Raw genomic sequence first — 19,872 nt, 5'->3', positions numbered from 1 at the left:
GGATATTTAAAGTTATTGTTTGTTTTTATTTTATTTTCGTTCCAAAGCAACTAAGGCTATTAAGGTAATATACTATTTATATTCAATGCATTTTGAATGTAAATAGTATATACAGTGTGTAGTGTTAATGTCAATTAATTTTGTCGTTAAATCTATGACAGCTTTGATAGTATTGCTAATTCAAAATCTGATTTTCTGTGTGATACAGTATTATATGGCTGCGATTGTTATCGTGGACTGAATAACTCGGCACATAAAATTCTTACAGCTGTAGCGGTTGAATTAGACCTTTTTCTCATTCTGCATATGGTTCTCTATCATAACCACATTGATTATCCGCAAGGGTTTGAAAAAGCAAAATAGTGATGTGAAATTACCGCAGCTATAGATGTCACTGCTATCTCATGATACAACAGCAGCTGATGATATGGCGAATGTAGTTGTGTTTGACGTTTGCACCTGTGTTTAACGTGTAATGTATGGCAACCCTATTATGATGATTATCTTCCGGGAAATGGCCCACGTTTAGTTGTGATTTCATTATAATTTGCCAAAAGTTTTAATAGAGCATGAAGTGGTGAAAATATTTTATATATACAGTATATTTAAATATATATATATATATATGTGTGTGTGTGTGTTTTTTTTTTTTCCCATAAATTTCAAAACGCCTCTTAGGCAAGACCGAAGTATAATGTACTGTATACATATGTATGCATGCTGTTGTGTATATATGGCTGCTTGAGAATTTGGACTGCTGTTAATCATCGACGTGTAATCACCAGTAAGACAGTATTTGTGCTAGGAAAATTGGCATATACCAGGAGGAGGAGCGGTGAGTTTTACTGCAGATCTTGTTTATAGTCATCGATTGTTCCCTTTTAATAAATATACAATCACATTGACTAATAATATTTTAAGGCGAGAAATTTACGTATGTATTAATGATGCAAATGTACTAATTAATGTCATAACAATCACTTCAATTTCTTTTATTAATAAATGTATGATAAAAAAAAAACAGTTTAATACCTTTTGTCATTCACATAATTGAAAATTTTTTCTCGATAATTTCTCAATGGAAAATGACATTGTTTTTACAAATTAAAATGAAATTAATTACAATTTACAAATGTATAGCTTATGTATGAAATATTTTTTTCGTATTAAGGAAGCTCGCATGTTATCTCAACACAGTGCAGTGTTTTTTGATCTCATTCGTGTTTTTTGACTTTAATACCATTATGTGACTGAAGTCTTGCCATTAGTAGGCCAATCATAATTTTTGCGTATCTTGCCATGTTCCGTTATTTTTTTTTTGTCTGTTTTATCTTTTAATAGCCAGCTTACAACCTTTTTTTTTTGGTGGCGTTATTAATAACTGTAGTAGTTCTTAAAAAATATATATATTTATAATAAACTATCGTAAGTTCAACATGCACCCGCCTGTGCTACCCATTATAAGCAGGCGACTCGCTTTGGAATCGAGGATCTGGACAGTTTCGCCCAGATAGTCCGGTAGTCTGCATGGCCAATATATATATATTTATTTTTATTTATAAAGTTTCCAACCGTTGTTGCTAGAACTATATTTTTTAGTAGTCTCTCGCGGAAGTAACACGTTTGTGGACGTTCTATCAAAACGGACTGCATTTGCATTAAAAAGGCAACACGTTTCAGCACAGTTGAACCATTCGCCTTTTTTTTTTTTTTTTTTTTTTTCGATGATTACTTTTCCAATTTTTAACCACGGATGTGTGTGTAAATTGAAGTAGGATTATTGAGGTATATATTTATTCAAATTGGGGTAGGATGGTTACAGGTAAGATGTGCGGAGACTTTTTGCGTTCACCTAGCGGGTGGTTGGTTGCTAGTACAAAACTTCCATCTGTTGTGGAAGTGTGTAATTTGAATAAATTCAAGGGAGAACTAGACAAATTATTGGAGGGAAAGGATAGGTGATATGGGAGGGTTTTTTTGGCTGATGCTTTATAACCTTGCTTTTTTGCATCATATACCATTACTAATATAATATCAGTGTAGATACACCATAATTTACCCATAAATTTAAATTATGTATTTAGTGTAAAAGGCATTGTTTTAATTGTATCTCATACTGTGCCTGCCATCACAACGAGATACCAGGTATTGCACTACTTTGAATAAGTAACGCTTCTCTAGTAGAGAAGATTATTGTTATTTATTCTCAGTGGATACCACCACCCAGACAACACCGTTTCAAAGCTGTTTGTATATGTGTGGGATAATAACTCTAGCATCTACTTATCCCTATTTGACTTAGAAAAGCAAAAAGTAGAGGGAAAGTTATAGTAGGAGTGGAATAAAAGAAACGGTGTAGAAGAATGAAAGGGACAATAACTCCTTCAACTCACACCACTCAAAAACTCATAAATTCCTCGAATAGGCAATGCTTCACCAGTAGAGAAGACTGTTGTTACCTATTCTCAGAAACTCTGTGAATATCAGGCTCCCCTGGTGACCATTTCAAGGCTTGGCCTTTCATCGGTGTACAGATAATGTATTTAAAATGGCAAAATGGTGTACAGATAATGTATTTAAAGATGAAATGCACAAGGCATAATTATATATGGGTTTTAAGTAATTAACTGTATAATATCGGTGTAGATTCACCATAGTTTACCCATAAATTTAAACTACGTATATAGTGTAAAAGGCATCGTTTTAATTGTATCTCATATTGTGGCTGCCTTCACAATACCAGGTATTGCACTACTTTGAATAAGTAATGCTTTTCTAGTAGAAAAGTCTACTGTTATTTATTCTCAGTGGATACCACCACCCAAACGGTACCGTTTCAAAGCTGTTGGCCTATCATCAGTGGGTACAGGTACCCTGATAATACAACATGCCATCACGTACATTTCATCTTTAAATACATTATCTGTACACCATTTGGCACCTGCCATATTGTGGTATCACTTCACAACTGTGATAGGCAGCCAAAATATGAGATATAATTAAAATGATGCCTTTTACACTATATACATAGTTTAAATTTATGGGTAAACTATGGTATATCTACACTGATATTATATAGTTAATTACTGAAAACCCATATATAATTATGCCTTGTTGCATTTCATCTTTAAATACATTATCTGTACACCATTTGACATCTCATATTGTGGAATCACTTCGCAACTGTGGTGACAGGTTGTATTACCAGGGTACCTGCTTACCTGCCCACCCACTGATAATAGGCCAATAGCTTTGAAACGGTGCCGTCTGGGTGGTGTTATCCACTGAGAATAAATAACAGTAGTCTTCTCTACTAGAGAAGCTTTACTTATTCAAAGTAGTACAATACCTGGTATCTCATTATGAAGGCAGCCACAATATGAGATACAATTAAAACGACGATGCCTTTTACACTACATACGTAGTTTATGGATAAACTATGGTGTATCTGCACCGATATTATATAGTTAATTACTTAAAACCCATATATAATTATGCCTTGTGCATTTCATCTTTAAATACACTACTAATATATGTATCTCCCAATCCCTCAAAGCAATGAGGGGAATATATTATATAACCCCGCCCCCAAGTCCTTCAAAGGAATAATCCTAAAAGAGAAATAATTTCAAAAATGAAAATATTGTTACTTCCTTTACTTTCGACTTAGCAATTCCTTCACTTTTCAGATTTTAAAAGAAAACCATATAATGGATATATCCTCAATCCCAAAAGGTCTAATAATATTTTTTAATCTTTAGAGTTAATGATATTTCATTTTCAGCTTTTTGCAAAATGTGAACAAGCATGTTATTGTAAAAATATTTCCATGTATACAAATTTGTTGCACTGATTATCAGGCCAAAATAATGAAGTTTCATTCTCTCAATAAAAAAAATAATAATAAATAATAGCCTTTCAGTTTTTTCAGTAAATTTTCAATTTCTGTGGACAGGTGAATGTAACAGTTTGTGCATTGAATCTGTTCAAAATAACTTTTTTTTTTTAATATGCCTTTCAGATTGTTTGAATGTGGAAGATTTTTTTTTTTTTTTTAATTATGATAGCTGCACCATGAAATTCAAATTATATATTGTATTGTAGATTTATGTACTTGAATAAACTTTATTTTTTAGTTTCATTACATTTAAGATTAATATTACTTTCTGTAATCTGACTGCCTCCAATTTTTTTTCTTATTATATTTATTTTATTTTTTTGCATTGACCTTTCCTCTTGTTTGTCAAGTAATTTTTGGAAACCATCTTGCAGGCCTGCTTATATTTTATCTCCTAGGCTGACTTAAAGGTATGGAGTGTGAAATAATGACAGGTTGAAAGCATCTATTGGGCCAGCAGTTAGCATTCAAAGAGTCTTCTTTAATGAAAAAATAAAAGTAAAATAATATCACTACATGTACAGAAACATTAATAAATTATAAACATTATATTTTCACAACAAAATAAAATAATTCTTTTAATCGAAGAATAATGGTGGCTTGGTAAAAAAAAAAAAAAAGTACCACACCACATTTTATATGGGATCTTTTGCTTATTAAAATTTCTAATCATGTTTTTCTCTAAACCTACTCCCTTTACTTTTTGTTTGTGAAGCACTCATTACCACTTATTTCTGATTTACTGATTGTTCTGTACAGATATTTTTCTTTGTGTGTGTGTTTTAATTTTTTCACACATTTTATAGTTTGTTATGATATCCTACTAGGAATCACAGTAGTAGTAATGGAAAATGATGCAAGAAGGCAAGCTTATATAACATCAGCCAAAAAAAAAAAAAAAAAAAAAACCCATACACAGTTCACCCATCCATACCCCCAAAATATTTGTCTCGTTCTTCCCTGAATATTCAGCCCATCCACTTCCACAACAACAGATGGAAGCCTGTTCCCACAATCACCCACCTGCTGGCTGAAGGCAAACTTCTGTAAATCTGTCCTATAATCATCCTTCCTTGACTGCAATTTATGCCCTCTCATTTGTGCAGTCTCAACAAGTGGAATAATGTCATTAACATTCCACTTAATCCATTCAAGGCTTGAAACACCTCAATCAGATATCCTTGCAAGTTCCTAATCTCAATGCTGCAATTTGCAGAACTGAAGCCTTTTTAGGTAAGAGCACCCTTTTGTTCCCTTCACCAGTCTGGTTGCCCTTCTCTGCACCCATTCCAGCAGATCTACATCCCTCCTAAAGTGAGGCCTCCAGACCTGTATAGAGTACTCAGCCATGGCCTTATACAAAGGGATAATTACCTCCTTATCCCTGCTAGCAAAATTTCTGGATATCATTGACATAAGTTGTCCTGGCAGCATGTCTGCACTGCTCACAGAATTCATTCTGATCTGCTTCCAGATTTGTATGCAATAATCAAATTTTGGCTTGACCATTGCCTTATACCATTGCCTGATATACCTTCATCAATATCATTGATAAATAAATGAAAACAACAATAAGCCCAGCACTGAACCCTGAGGTACTTCACTAATAACATTGGCCCACGTAGAGTAGTTCCCATTGATATTCATTCTGTCTTCTTCAACTTAACAATCCCTTTTTTCCATAGCAGTAACTTGCCCTTAATGCCACATTGCTGCAGTTTGTATAGCAGTCTTTTATTATGAAAACAACTGAGATTACCTTTATTTTAGATATAGGAAGCTTCTTTTCCAGTCAACTCTCCTAGTCCAATGTGCTAATAATTCTTTGGGAAGAAGATATCAATTTTACAAAAAAAGTGGGACATCTTCCCCACTGTCAGAACCTTAATGTTCAGACCCTTCGGTCTCAACATTGAGCACTCAAGACTTCTGTCTTCAAACACCATACCTCTGGCAGCAAGGAAACCATTATGTGGATTGACATAAAATTAAATTTTGAAGTCTAAAAGCTTAATAAATAAATATGGACCGATTATTCTCTTCGGTCCTGTAGCTTGACATTAGAATTAAAATTTAGGCATCTAAAAAGCTTAATGGATATGGGGGGATTATTCTCTATATTCCTTAAGTTGGACCAGAACTTTTTGGGTTGTCATGTTCACAGGTGAGTTGCTCTATTCTTGTGAATATGACACCCCGAAAAGTTCCACAACAGATGGAAGTCTGTTCCAGCAATCAATTACCTGCTGGCTAACAGTAAACTTCCGCACATCTATTCTACAACTGTCTTTCAACAATTTGAATCTATGCCCCCTCAGGTTCTTAATCTGAGTAAGCGTAAGTATCCCGTCAGCATTGAGCCTGCTCAAACCATTCAAGGCCTTATGCACCTCAATCAGATTACCTTACAGTGCCTAGTCTCCAGACACTGTAATATGCAAAACTTAAGCCTTTCTTCGTAAGAGCAACCCTTTGTTCCATTCACTAATCTTGTTGCCCTTCTCTGTACTCATTCCAACAGCTCTACATCCTTCTTAAAATTAGGCTTCCAGACCTGTATGCAGTAATCAAATTTTGGCTTAACCATTGCCTTATATAAAGGGATAATCACCTCCTTGTTTCTGCTAGCAAAATTCCTATAGCATTAGCAAGGGCACATGATGCAAGAAAGCAAGCTTATATAGCATCAGTGAAAAAAAAAAAAAAAAAAACATCCCTTCTCATTTCACTCATCCACCCGGTCCAAATGTTTGTCTAGTTCTGCCTTGAATCTGTTTAAGCTATCAACTTCTATGACAGATGGAAGTTTGTTCCAGCAATCGACCACCCGCTGGCTAAAGGCAAACTTCCGCACATCTATCCTATAACTGTCTTTCCTCAATTTGAATTTTTACCCTTTCAGGCGATTATACTGAACAAGAGGAACGATCCCATCAGCATTCAGCCTGCTCAAACCATTCAAAGCCTTATACACCTCAATCAGATCACCTCTCAGATGGCTAGTCTCCAAACACTGTAATTTGCAAAACTTAAGCCTTTCTTCGTAAGAGCAACCCTTTGTTCCATTCACTAATCTTGTTGCCCTTCTCTGTACTCATTCCAACAGCTCTACATCCTTCTTAAAATGAGGCTTCCAGACCTGTATGCAGTAATCAAATTTTGGCTTAACCATTGCCTTATATAAAGGGATAATCACCTCCTTGTTTCTGCTAGCAAAATTCCTATAGCATTAGCAAGGGCACATGATGCAAGAAAGCAAGCTTATATAGCATCAGTGAAAAAAAAAAAAAAAAAAAACATCCCTTCTCATTTCACTCATCCACCCGGTCCAAATGTTTGTCTAGTTCTGCCTTGAATCTGTTTAAGCTATCAACTTCTATGACAGATGGAAGTTTGTTCCAGCAATCGACCACCCGCTGGCTAAAGGCAAACTTCCGCACATCTATCCTATAACTGTCTTTCCTCAATTTGAATTTTTACCCTTTCAGGCGATTATACTGAACAAGAGGAACGATCCCATCAGCATTCAGCCTGCTCAAACCATTCAAAGCCTTATACACCTCAATCAGATCACCTCTCAGATGGCTAGTCTCCAAACACTGTAATTTGCAAAACTTAAGCCTTTCTTCGTAAGAGCAACCCTTTGTTCCATTCACTAATCTTGTTGCCCTTCTCTGTACTCGTTCCAACAGCTCTCCATCCTTCTTAAAATGAGGCCTCCAGACCTGTATATAGTACTCAAAGATGATTGTTTATCATGCCTGACCATTGCCTTATACAAGGGGATAATCACTTCCTTATCCCTGCTAGAAAAATCCCTGTATATCATTGACAAGACACCATGGTCTACTCTTGCAGACCATCTGCACTGCTCAGAAAACTTCACTGCTTGTACCATTATCACCAAGGTCCTTTTCACTCTACCTCTGACAGCGTAGTACCACACAGTTGATACGTTGATCTGGGGTTACTGCTTCTGATATGCAGTACTTTGCATTTGTCAATGTTAAACTTCAGTTGGCACCTCTCAGCCCATCTACTCAACTTTTCTAGATCCTGTTGCAGCAGCGTACGGTCATTAGTGTCATTAACAACCCTGCTGACCTTCGTATCGACTGAAAACTTGGACATCATCAATATCATTAATGAATACGGAAAACAACAAAGGACCCAACACTGAATCCTGTAGAACTCCACTAATAATATTAGTCCACGAAGAGCAGTGTTCATTAATTACCACCCTCTGTCTTCTCCCATTCAACCATCCCTTTGTCCACAGCAGCTATTTGCCTCCAATACCACACTGTTCCAATTTGTGCAGCAGTCTTCCATGTGCAACAGTTTCAAAAGCCTTTCTAAGATCCAAATATGATATCAAAATTATTCTTTGCATCCAGTTCCTTTGTGACTACATCATAGTATCCATAAAATTGGTCAGATAAGACTTTTCCTTAAGAAACCCATGCTCTGTCCGATCTATAACTGAAGCCTTGTGTAGATGATCCTGCAATGCTTCTTTAACCAGTGCCTCCATTAATTTCACTTGAACAGATGTTAAAATAACAGGCCTCTGACCCCCTTTGATCCTCCTTTGTGGATTGGGGTCACATTTGCACATTTCCAGTCCATGGGTACCACCCCTGAGTCCAAGGAAGCTGTCATAATTATGGCTGAGGGTTTGCTTACTTCCTTTGCTGCCTCTTTTAATATAACTGGATAGATTCCGTACACCCCAGGTGCCTTTCTTATGTTTATCTTCAACAATTTCTCCTCCACTTTACTCTCAGTTATTACGAGATTATCTAGCTTACTGCCAGAGTTTAATACACCTCTGGCATTCCCCTCCCAAATAACTCCTCGTGTGAATGTCGATGCGAAATATTCATTTAGTTTTGTTAGCTACCTGAGCAGGATCATCAGCAGTTCAACCATCGATCAAGTGGACCAATCTGATTCATCCCCTTCTAGAGTTTACATAAGTAAAGAACTGTTTGCTGTTTTTCTTTGCATCCTTTGCCAAAGATTTCTTGTAATTTACCTTTGCTTGCCTAACCTCCAGAGTGACATGGTTACTGACCAGCTTTTATCTATCATAGGCTTCTGTGTCACCTGTTAATTTATATGTATCCCATACCTTTTTCTTCTCTGCCACACATCTAATTAGTTCATCTGACATCCATTTAGTCCTAAATCTTGAACAATATTTCGTATTTGTTATGAAAAGCCTAGTAGCTTCCAAGATTATTTTTTTTGAATGCTTCCCATTTTGAATTTGCTTTTGGTAACATCATCAGTTGGTTCCACCATATAGAATTTAAATACTGTCTCAGACCAACGTAGTTACCTCTTTGGATAAATCCCATTTCAGCACACTGTGATCACTGCAACCTAGTGGTTCCTTTATCTGCAGATTCTCGACGCATGAAGAATCACTACTGATAATCAGATCAAGAGGATTACTCCCTCTAATTGCCTCCCGAACATGTTGCTGTAGAAAACAGTCATTCAATAAATCCACAAAACTCTTGCTAGTGTGTGAGTGACCAACCACATGTTGCAGTCAATATCTGGAAAGTTAAAATCCTCCTTTATTAGACATTCTGGTGTACTTGCCCACTCTGTTTCTCTGCACAATTGCTCATTATACCCATCAGATTCATTAGGTCTATAACACACACCTACTCATTTTTCCTTTTCCAGTGTTTATGTCACACCAGACAGACTCAACATTGTATTGTCCACCAACATCAATTGGATGCACTTCCTTAGATTTTGTTTCTTAACTAACAGCATAACCCCTCCTCCCTTCCTGTTTTGTCTATCCTTTCTATACACATTGTACTCCCCAAATTCCAATTCTGCACTGCTTATGTCTGTCTGACACCACGTCTCTGATATCCCAACAATATCTGCCTTTGATGTCTTGACTAGTACTTCAAGCTCATCAAATTTATTAACTATGCTCCTAGCATTGGTGTACACACAAGTATACATTCACCTGTTTCTACTCTTAGTTACCCTGACACAGCCCATGTATTTACTTGTTCAACTATGACTCCCAGCAGTCCTGGAAATTCCCATTGTCTTGGTTTCCAGGCTGCTGCTCTTCAATGATTGCATTTCAATAGAAGAATCACTTTCACCTCTGTGAGCGGCTACTGTCTGTTAATCCATTAGTCTGTGTATCCCCCCCCCAAGGTAGCAGTTTTCCGACCCACCTAACTCTGCCTCGATAGCATTAGCAAATATTCTTGCACCCCTTTCTATTTAAGTGTATCTGATCCCTGTAGAAGCAGTCTCTCCTGTTAATAAGCATAGACCAGGCTGAATTGATCGACAATTCAGCCATATCCTGTTAACAAACATAGACCAGGCTGAATTGATCGACAATTCAACCATATCTTCATATACTTGCTCCTATCATGTCTGGGCAGAATTCCAGACACTTTCAAATTCAACCCTAACTCACGGCTTTTCCCCAACGTTGACCTATACTTGTTAAGTAATTCTGCCGGTCTCCTATTCTTAATATTATTAAGGCCAATGTGTACAACAATATCACTCTTTGTGCCCTCAAAAGATGATGCTCTACAACGTCATCAACCTTTACCCCTGGCAGACATACCCTGGTCCTGTTCCATCTAGCCTTTTTGCACAATATATTCCCCATTTCCCTGACAACAACTAGTTCCTCTGGCACCAGCTTATTCTGCCTTGGGGGTTGCCACTGTTCAGCCTTAAATTTATTTAAGCTATCAACTTCCACAACAACAGATGGAAGTCTGTTCCAGCAATCAACTTCCCACTGGCTAAAGGCAAATTTCCTCGCATCTATTCTACAACTGTCTTTCCTCAACTTGATTCTATTTCACCTCAGGTTCTTAATCTGAGCAAGCGGGAGTATCCCATCAGCATTGAGCCTGCTCAAAACATTCAAGGCTTTATGCACCTCAATCAGATTACCTTGTAGGTGCCAAGTCTCCAGATGCTGCAACTTGCAGAAATTAAGCCTTTCTTCGTTCTAGCAACTCTACATCCTTCCTAAAATGAGGCCTCCAGACCTGTACGCAGTAATCAAGGTTTGGCTTGACCATTGCCTTATACAAAGGGATAATCACCTGCTTGTCTCTGCTAGCAAAATTCCTATATATCATTGACAAAACTCCATGATCTGCTCTGGCAGCCTGCTCAGGGAACTTTATATCTGACTACACAATTACACCCACGGGTCTTTTTCATTCTCCACCTCCCTGAGTGTAGTACCACACAGTTGGTACGTTTCTCTTGGGTTACTGCTACCCGTATGCAGTACTTTGCATTTATCAATGTTAAACTTTAGTTGACACTTCTCAGCCCATCTGCCTAACTTTTCTTGATCCTGTTGCCATAGCATACTCTCTTTAGTGTCATTAACAACCCTGCCAACCTTTGTATCATCTGCAAACTTGGACATTAAGGCTGATATACCTCCATTAATGTCATTACTAAATACACAAAACAACAGTGGGCCCAGCACCGAACCCTGGGGTGACTCCAATAATAACATTAGTTTACGTAGAGCAGTGTCCATTTATTACCACTCTCTGCTGTCTCCCACTCAACCATCCCTTTATCCATTGCAGCAACTTGCCCTTAATGGCCATACTGATCCAATTTGTATAGCAGTCTTCCATGTGCAATAGTACAAAAGTATTCCTGAAATCCAAGTATATAATATCAAAATTATTTTTTGCATGCAGTTCATTTGTGACCACATCATAGTATCCATTCAAATTGGTCAGACTACACTTCCCCTTAAACCCATGCTGTGTCCGAACTATTACTGCAGTCTTGTCTAGGTGATCCTGTATCACCTCTTTGACCAGTGACTCCATTATTTTCCCCAGAACAGAATTTAAACTAACATTTCTATAATTATTTGTGTCACCCTCTGAATCCCCTTTGTGTAAAAAAACAATCCTCCAATAAATCCACAAAAGTCTTGCTAGCATGCGAGTGACCAATCCACAAGTTCCAGTCAATATCTGAAAAGTTAAAATCCCCTATTACGAGACTTTCTGATTTACTGGCCCACTGTATATCTCTGCACAACTGTTTGTTGTACTCATCAGAGTCATTAGGTCTATAACGCACTCCTACTCTTATTTTCCTTTTCTCCGTGTTTGTTACACCAAACAGGCTCAACATTTCACTTGTCCACCCATGTCAACTGGATTCATTATTTAGATACAAATCCACAAAGGATTGCTTTGAAGTTTCATACATATATTAGCTTTGCAACTGAATGACTATTGATGTTTTCACTATCTTAAAATTAAATTGTGCAAGAAATATCAATGCAAATCTGTCGATCCTTTATTTTATCATATATATATATATATATCATTAAATATTGACAAAAGTTAAATTATAATAAAATAAATAAATAATTGAGCATTCATTAGAGGCAGCGACTTGCAATTCCTCCATATGAAGCCGAAATATATTTTAAATTAAATAAAATAAAATATGAGCCAGTAGTATGGCAAAACTGTACAGCGAAAATTAACATAAAAATAACCAAATAAACAAACGAACGAAAAAGAAGAATAACAGTTAGACATAAATAATAGCCCAGAAATCCCTATATAATTTCGAACTTTAAATCCAATTAACATGACGTATAAAAATTTAGAATAATGCCAATTACATGTTAATTTAGCGGTAACCCCCCCCCCCGTCCCGAGAGGTACCAGTTCCAAAAGACGTAAAAAAAAAATATATACAAAGGGTACTAGGAAAGTTTTGCAATACAGCTTTGTTTATTTAATTTTTTCAAAGTAATTTCCTCTACATTCAATACACCTCTCCATCCTCCGAAACCAATCTTTAAACCAGTTCTGCCAAGTTTCACTAGGGAGTAAAGCACACTCGTTGTCCCAAGCCCCTAGAAGGTCCTCATCACTGGAAAACCGCCTCCCTTTTAGCTTCATTTTCACATGCGGGAACAATGCAAAATCGCAGGGTGCAAGGTCTGGACTGTAGGGAGGGTGCTCGAGAAGTTTCAGTCCTGTCGTGGTCAAATATTCGGTGCAGGCTTTGGCGCGGTGAGCTGGAGCATTATCGTGATGGAGGTACCAGGTGTCCATTCTTGACTTCGGCTGCAGGTTCTTCATAGATCCAATGACTTTAGGCAGGCATTGTTCAGTATACCACTTAGCTGTGACTTCCCGGCCTCTCAGAATCCTCCAGAGTGAAATTTCCCCTTTGGAATTCTCTATACCACCTGAATATCGTTGTACGATGTGGACAATCATCATCTAGTGCAAGAGTCATTTCTTCTAAGCACTGGTCTATGGTTAAACCACGCACGAAATTATACCGCAAAACTGTCCTTATCTCATTTTGTGACCACGATGCCATCGCAAGCACTTTACACTCTCACTACTAAAGAATAACTGAGCCCATCGACTTGCCGCGGCGGCTACTATGCATGTATGAACGTCTCAACATGCAGCAACAAGCAGCTTCCTGTGATTCATTGTTGCGTCATATTGCAAAACTTTCCTACTACCCTTTGTATATATATATATATATATATTTTTTTTTATATACTATTCATTCATCACTTTAATTCATAGATTAAAAATTTTTCCCATGCCATTAATAATGTTATGGAGGGATATTTTCACTGCTCCTGGTTAATGGTATTAATAGCGTTAAACAAAAGAAAAAAAAAAAACATTATTTGCATAACCCTTAAATTTATACTATCCATTTCCACAACATCAGATGGAAGTTTGTTCCAATAATCAGTTACTCTCTGGCTGAATGCATATTTTTTCCCCCATGTACACTGCAACCTAACCTTTTCAATTTAAATTTATGTTCTTATGTTTGTTGTCTGAAAAAGAGGGATGCCATTAGTATTTAGTTTACTCAATCCATTTAAAGCCATCAACACTTCAACCAGATCTCACAGGTGTCTAGTTTTTAAGCTCTTCAATTTGCAGAACTGAAATCTTTCTTGGTAACAGTATCCTTTTGTCCTTTTGTGTTCCTCACAAACACACACACAAAAAAAAAAGCCATATGTAGGTCTGAAAGCCTAAAATATGGCTTTCAGACCTACATGCAGTTCCCAAGATGTTGCCTAACCATTGCATTATATAATGGGATAAATACCTCTTTGTTCTGCTGGAAGGATTCATGTATATCATTCATGGCATCATCTAGGTGTTGTAGCAATGTTATGATGTGATTCTAATTAACCATCCTGCCAACCATTGTATCATCTGAACATTTAGACATTAAACTTGATTTGCCTCCATTATTGTGAATGATATTGAAAACTGTAATAGGTTCCATTACAGAACTGTGATGGATTCCACTAATAACATTAGTCCAAGAAAAGCAGTAGCTGTTAACCATTCTCTGTCTCCTACTGCTTTCAGTAACGTAATGTCAAAAATTGATTTTGGACTGTCCTAATGGAATAATTTTGCCTTTTGCCAGTTTTAGGCAACTTTCTTCTGGCATTAGGTCCCTCAAAGAAAAAATGTCCAAGAAAACCTGTCTAAATTCCAGCCCAGACTATCGAGCAGGAATTATTTAAATCCTTGTAAAAGAATAAATGCAGATTGTTAAGGGAATAATAAACAGAGTTATGGTGATTAACAGTTTTGTTCAGTTTAATGGTGGCTTCATGAGTGCACAAAATAGGTTTCCACTCATTGCCAAAAGCTGTTTGACAAATTCCATGCTTCTGTCAGGGTCCTCTTCAAATTTTGTAGCAACATGGAATGATAAACCTTTTATTTCAGTTCCTTTTAAGCATGTTTTAGGTATTTTAAATTCGCTTTCTTTGATAATTTTTCAGACATTTTTCGATACCCTCTCTTGCAAGATCCAAATTGACAGATGTCTCTACGATTTTACCAGGTTTTAGTCGATTATGCTCTGTTCCCACTTATCTAACTTCTTCACAAATACCTTTGTCTTTATTTGTGGATGGTTTATGTTGGAAACATCTTGAGAAGTGTTGTACAACTTTAGCAGCATTTTTATTTTGTATGCAGCTTTACAATTTCAATCTTCTCTTTTATTGTAAAATTCATGGTACTTTTCCTGTGTTTAAATTATTGTGAAACATAAAAAAAATATATATATATATTCCTGTCAAGATGATAATGTAGTGCTTTTTTAATTACAGACAATTTTCATTATTTTCTCAAGAACAAAGTCAAGCTTATGGGTTTTTACTCAGGCACTTGACCCCTTGATCCTTTGTAAATAGGAGACATTTGTACATCTGCAATCTGTAGAGACTTCCCTGAATCCAAGGATGTTCTCATAATTCTGGCCAAAGGTGGTTTTACCTTTTTCACTGCTTCATTTTATATATACATGAACTTCCGCACTTAAGTAATACTTGACTTAAGCAAATTCGACTTTACATAAGTTTTTGCTGGCCTGTGGAAACTTAAAAAATCGTGGAAACATATTTTGCATCCCGTAGGAATAAATGGAGGTATCGTGAAAATATCATAATGTGAACCCAATAACACATTATTTTTATTTTTTATTTATTTATTTTTTTTGATAATTCATTCCAAAACCTTGGAAGTTGAAATTTTCGCTATATAATTTCTCTCTAAAAGGTCATTTTTATAATGGAAATTGAACTACACTTTCATATCATTATCATATTCCGTTATAAGAATCAATTTTGAACGCCTTTGTGATATTTTTCTAAAACAGATTTCTGGAGGTCACTACCATAAAACAATAAAAACCATTTGCACTTTCCGGTTTATTGGGCTTTTCTGTTAGCACAATCTATTATAAACGGGTAGTAAACTTGATCTTATTGTATTTGCACAAATCCCAATAACTGGAATTGTGTGGGTTTTTACGTTATTATGGTGAAATGTGTTCCCTCTTTGGTGAAATCTTCAATCATATAAAAAATATAATTTCCAGAATCTTCTCTTCATTTTTATTTACATGTTACGATGATAAGGGAAAGCAACCAACTGAAAGTGTAAGTGCTGGCAGTGCTAGGAAACGAAATGAAACAAAATTGATTTAGAAATGAAGATGATTAATTAATTAAGAAGTACAAAGCAGGACAAAGTTTGCCATCTATTGCACGGAATTAGGTCTCACTGCTTCAACAGTGAATACTATTTTAAAGGACAGTGCGCGTATAAAAGAACATGTTCAAGAATCAACGTATTTCCCACCGGGGCCAGTCCGCCCCAACAGTGATCAAAAAACAGCATTCAAGTGATATATCGAAGATGGAAAAGCTATTAATAATATGGATGGAAAAATCAGATTCAGAAGCGTGTGCCCCTGAGTCCAGTGGCCATTCAAGCAAAAGCAAGAAGTATTTATGAAGATATTAAGGATAAGTACGCCGAACCCCAAGCCAAGTTCGTGACAAGAAACGGGTGGTTTAATAGGTTTAAGCATCACACTGGTTTCCAAAACATTAAAGTATGCAGTGAAGTCGCCAGTGCCGATTCTGCAGCTGCAGAGAAATTGTGATGTGTTGGAAAAAACCCCTTCTAAATCTCCACATCCCTCAACTTCCACAGCGGTGTGCTTATCAGCTGGAGAATTAATTCTGGCAACAGTGCTTGAAACTTGCTGATGTTATGCCTGTCTCCTCTCTCTCTTGTTGACATTATGCCTGTCTCCTCTCTCTTTTTGTAATTTTCTAATTTTGAAATTTTTGTAATTTTGTAAACTTTTTGTAATTTTTCCCCAAATGCTTATTTAGGGAAATTCCGACTTGCATAGCATTCTGCGGAACGCAACTCTTACGTAAGTCGGCGAGTTCCTATAATTGAATAGATTCCATACCTGCCCACTAGTGGGTGGGCAGGTACCCTGGTAATGCAAACATGCCATCACAGTTGTGAAGTTAATTTGACAATATGAGAGATGCCAAATGGTGTAGGTAAATGGTGCTGTCTGGGTGGTGGTGCACACTGAGAATAAATAACAGTAGTCTCCTCTGTTAGAGAAGTGTTTTTTTATTTGAAGTAGTGCAGTTCCTTGTATCTCCTTGTGAATGTAGCCACAATATGAAATAAAATCAAACGATGCCTTAACACTACTTATGTAGTTAAACTTATGGGTAAACTATGGTGTATTTTCACCGATATTATATACTTAATTTCAACCCATAACATATGCCTTGTGTATTTAGTCTTCTAAAAAAAAATTCATTTTTACTTGCGTATCATTTTTTTAGGCCTAGCTCTATTGCACACTTAATATATGATAGTGTAAACATATTATTAGGCTTTTACATGCATTTGCAAGTGAAAAAAAAATTTTATCATTATTATTTGCCATATGGTGCAAGGAAACCTGAGACGTATGCTGCACCAGCCAAAAAAATTCCCGAGTTACTCTGAGAGAGAGAGGAGGGAAATCACCAAGAAAGAGAAGAATGATGATATCCAGCTCAGGACCCTGGGTGTGCCAAGCCCATACCTACCAGATGTGAGCCATTCCACTTTTTGGTGGGGGCCTGGAACCTAACCCATCTTATGAGTGGGCCCTACTGTAATGAACAACATGGTAGCTAAAAGAAAACTTAGTATTAGTAGTGGTAAATGTTGCAAGAGAACAAGCGTATAAAGCATCAGCCAAAAAAAAAAAAAGAAAAGAAACTTCCCACATCACTTGTCTGTCCCCTCCAAGTAACCTGTGCAGTTCTTCCTTGAATTTGTTAAACATATCTACTTTCTCAACAAGACGGAACTTTGTTTTTGAGGAAGTGACCTGCCAGTTGAAGGCAAACTTCCACATATCAATCTTGCAACCATCTTTTCTCAATTAGAATTTATGATCCCTTATGTGTGTAGTCTGAGGAAGAGGAAGAATGCTACCAGCATTGAGCTTACTCAATCCATTCAAATCCTTACACACATCAGTCAGATTTCTCTTCTCAGGTGCCTAGTCTCCAGACAGTGCAGTTTTCAGAACAGTAGTTTTTTTTTAGGGAGCCCACCCATTTGTTTCATTCACCAATTTTATTGTCCTTCTCTGCTACACACATTCCAACAAATCCACATCCTTCTTAAATTTAAAATTCCACACCTGAATGCAATACTCAAGATGTGGCCTAACCACATCCTACGATCAACTTTAAACCTCTTTCTTTGTAATTTGAACTTATGGCATGTAGTTCTGGAATTCATGAAACTTTAGCCTTCATTTATTTTACTAACTCCATTCAGAGCCTTATAAACCTTGATTGTCCTAGGTGCCTAGTTGCCAATATCTGTAGTCCATGTATTAGAAGTCATTCCTTGTCCTATTGCAGATGGGCTGAGAAGTGGCAACTGAAGTTTAACATTGAAAAATGCAAAGTACTGCATATGGGTAGAAGTAACCCCAGAGAAACATACTAATTGTGTTGTACTACACTTAAGGAGGTAGAAAATGAAAAGGATCTGGGAGTAATTGTGCAGTCAGATATGAAGTTTTCTGAGCAATGCAGACAGGCTGCCAGGGCAGATCATGGGGTGTTGTCAATGATATACAGGAATTTTGTTAGCAGGGAAAAGGAAGTGATTGTCCCTCTATATAAGGCAATGGTCAGGCCACACCTTGAGTACTGTGTGCAGGTCTGGAGGCCTCATTTTAGGAAGGATGTAGATTTGCTTGAGCGTGTACAGAGAGGTGCAACAAGATTGGTGAGGGGAATGAAGGGATCCTCTTACCAGGAGAGGCTTAAGTTCTGCAAATTGCAGCAGCTGGAGAGAACCTGGGAGGTGATCTGATTGAGGAGTATAAGGCCTTGAATGGGTTGAGCATGCTGAATTCTGATGTGATTCTTCCACTTGTTCAGATTACAAACCTAAGGGGGCATAAATTGAAATTGAGGAAGGACAGATATAGAATAGATGTGCAGAAATTTGCCTTTAGCCAGCCCGTGGTTAATTGCTGGAACAAACTTCCATCTGTCGTTGTGGAAGTTGATAGGCTAAAAAGCTCTGATCTGATAGAGGTGTATAAAGCATTGAATGGTTTGAGCATGCTCAATGCTGATGGGATTCTTCCTCTCGCTCAGAATAATCACCTGAGAGCGCATAAATTCAAATTGAGGAAAGACAGATGTAGGATAGACGTGCGGAAATTTGCCTTTAGCCAGCGAGTGGTTGGTTGGTGGAACAGACTTCCATCCCTTGTCGTGGAAGTTGATAGCCTAAATAAGTTTAAGGCTCAGCTGGACAGGTATTTTGAACGAACAGAGGGGTGAAGTGGAAGTGGTTTTTTTTTTTTTTTTTGGATGATGCTGCATAAGCTTGCTTTCTTGCATCAAATGCCTCTGCTAATGCTAAAGCGTTTAGGGCATAGGCCTCAAGCTTTGGAAAAGTCTAGACTATGTATAAGTATCAAGCTATGGAAAAGTCTAGAGGTTTCTATGTGAAAACACAAGCCCCTAGGCTAAGAGGCCATATAACTAAAAGTCAATGGAAGTTGATAGGTTAAATAAATTTAAGGAGGAACTGGACAAATATTTAGAGGGGATTGTTTTGTATTTTTTTTTTTTTTTTTTTTTTTTTTTGGCTGATGCTGCATAAGCTCATATGCTTGCTTTCTTGCATCACATGCCACTACTACTACTACTACTACTATTGTCATCCTATTGATATTTTCAACAGATGACTTGCCCTTCAAGTGCAGTCTTATAATTACTCTGGTATAATGACCACCCTATCTATACAAGCTATTGCTCAATAAATCATTGCTAGGATATCTTGGACTTACCTTGCCTCCTGTTTTTATGCCCAGAGAATTTCATATTCAAATGTGTCATAACTTCCAGATTCCTTACATACTGTATGGTTTTTAATTCAGTCTCAGAAAATGTAAACGTTATTTTTGAGTTGCTATTCCCCAAGTAAAAGATCTTGCATTTTGCTGCATTAAAATATAGCTTCCACTTTCTGACCATTCTTGAAGCCTGT

The 19,872-nt window shown here is 36.9% G+C and overlaps 1 protein-coding gene across 1 annotated transcript in view; it reads left to right on the top strand.

The window, feature by feature from the left end:
• The first annotated feature begins 426 nt into the window (after positions 1–426).
• The window catches only part of Mgat1 (alpha-1,3-mannosyl-glycoprotein 2-beta-N-acetylglucosaminyltransferase), a 305,503-nt gene continuing 286,057 nt past the window's right edge, over positions 427–19,872 (top strand). Inside the window, exon 1 of the mRNA XM_090370685.1 lies at positions 427–835. The gene's annotated coding sequence lies outside the window, so the exon portion shown is untranslated. The remainder of the gene's footprint in view (positions 836–19,872) is intronic.

The sequence above is a fragment of the Mastigoproctus giganteus genome, chromosome 3 (assembly GCF_048544385.1).
Source record: "Mastigoproctus giganteus isolate SK-2022 chromosome 3, ASM4854438v1, whole genome shotgun sequence".
NCBI classification, from domain to species: Eukaryota; Metazoa; Arthropoda; class Arachnida; order Uropygi; family Thelyphonidae; genus Mastigoproctus; species Mastigoproctus giganteus.
This window is presented reverse-complemented; position numbering and strand designations above follow the sequence as displayed.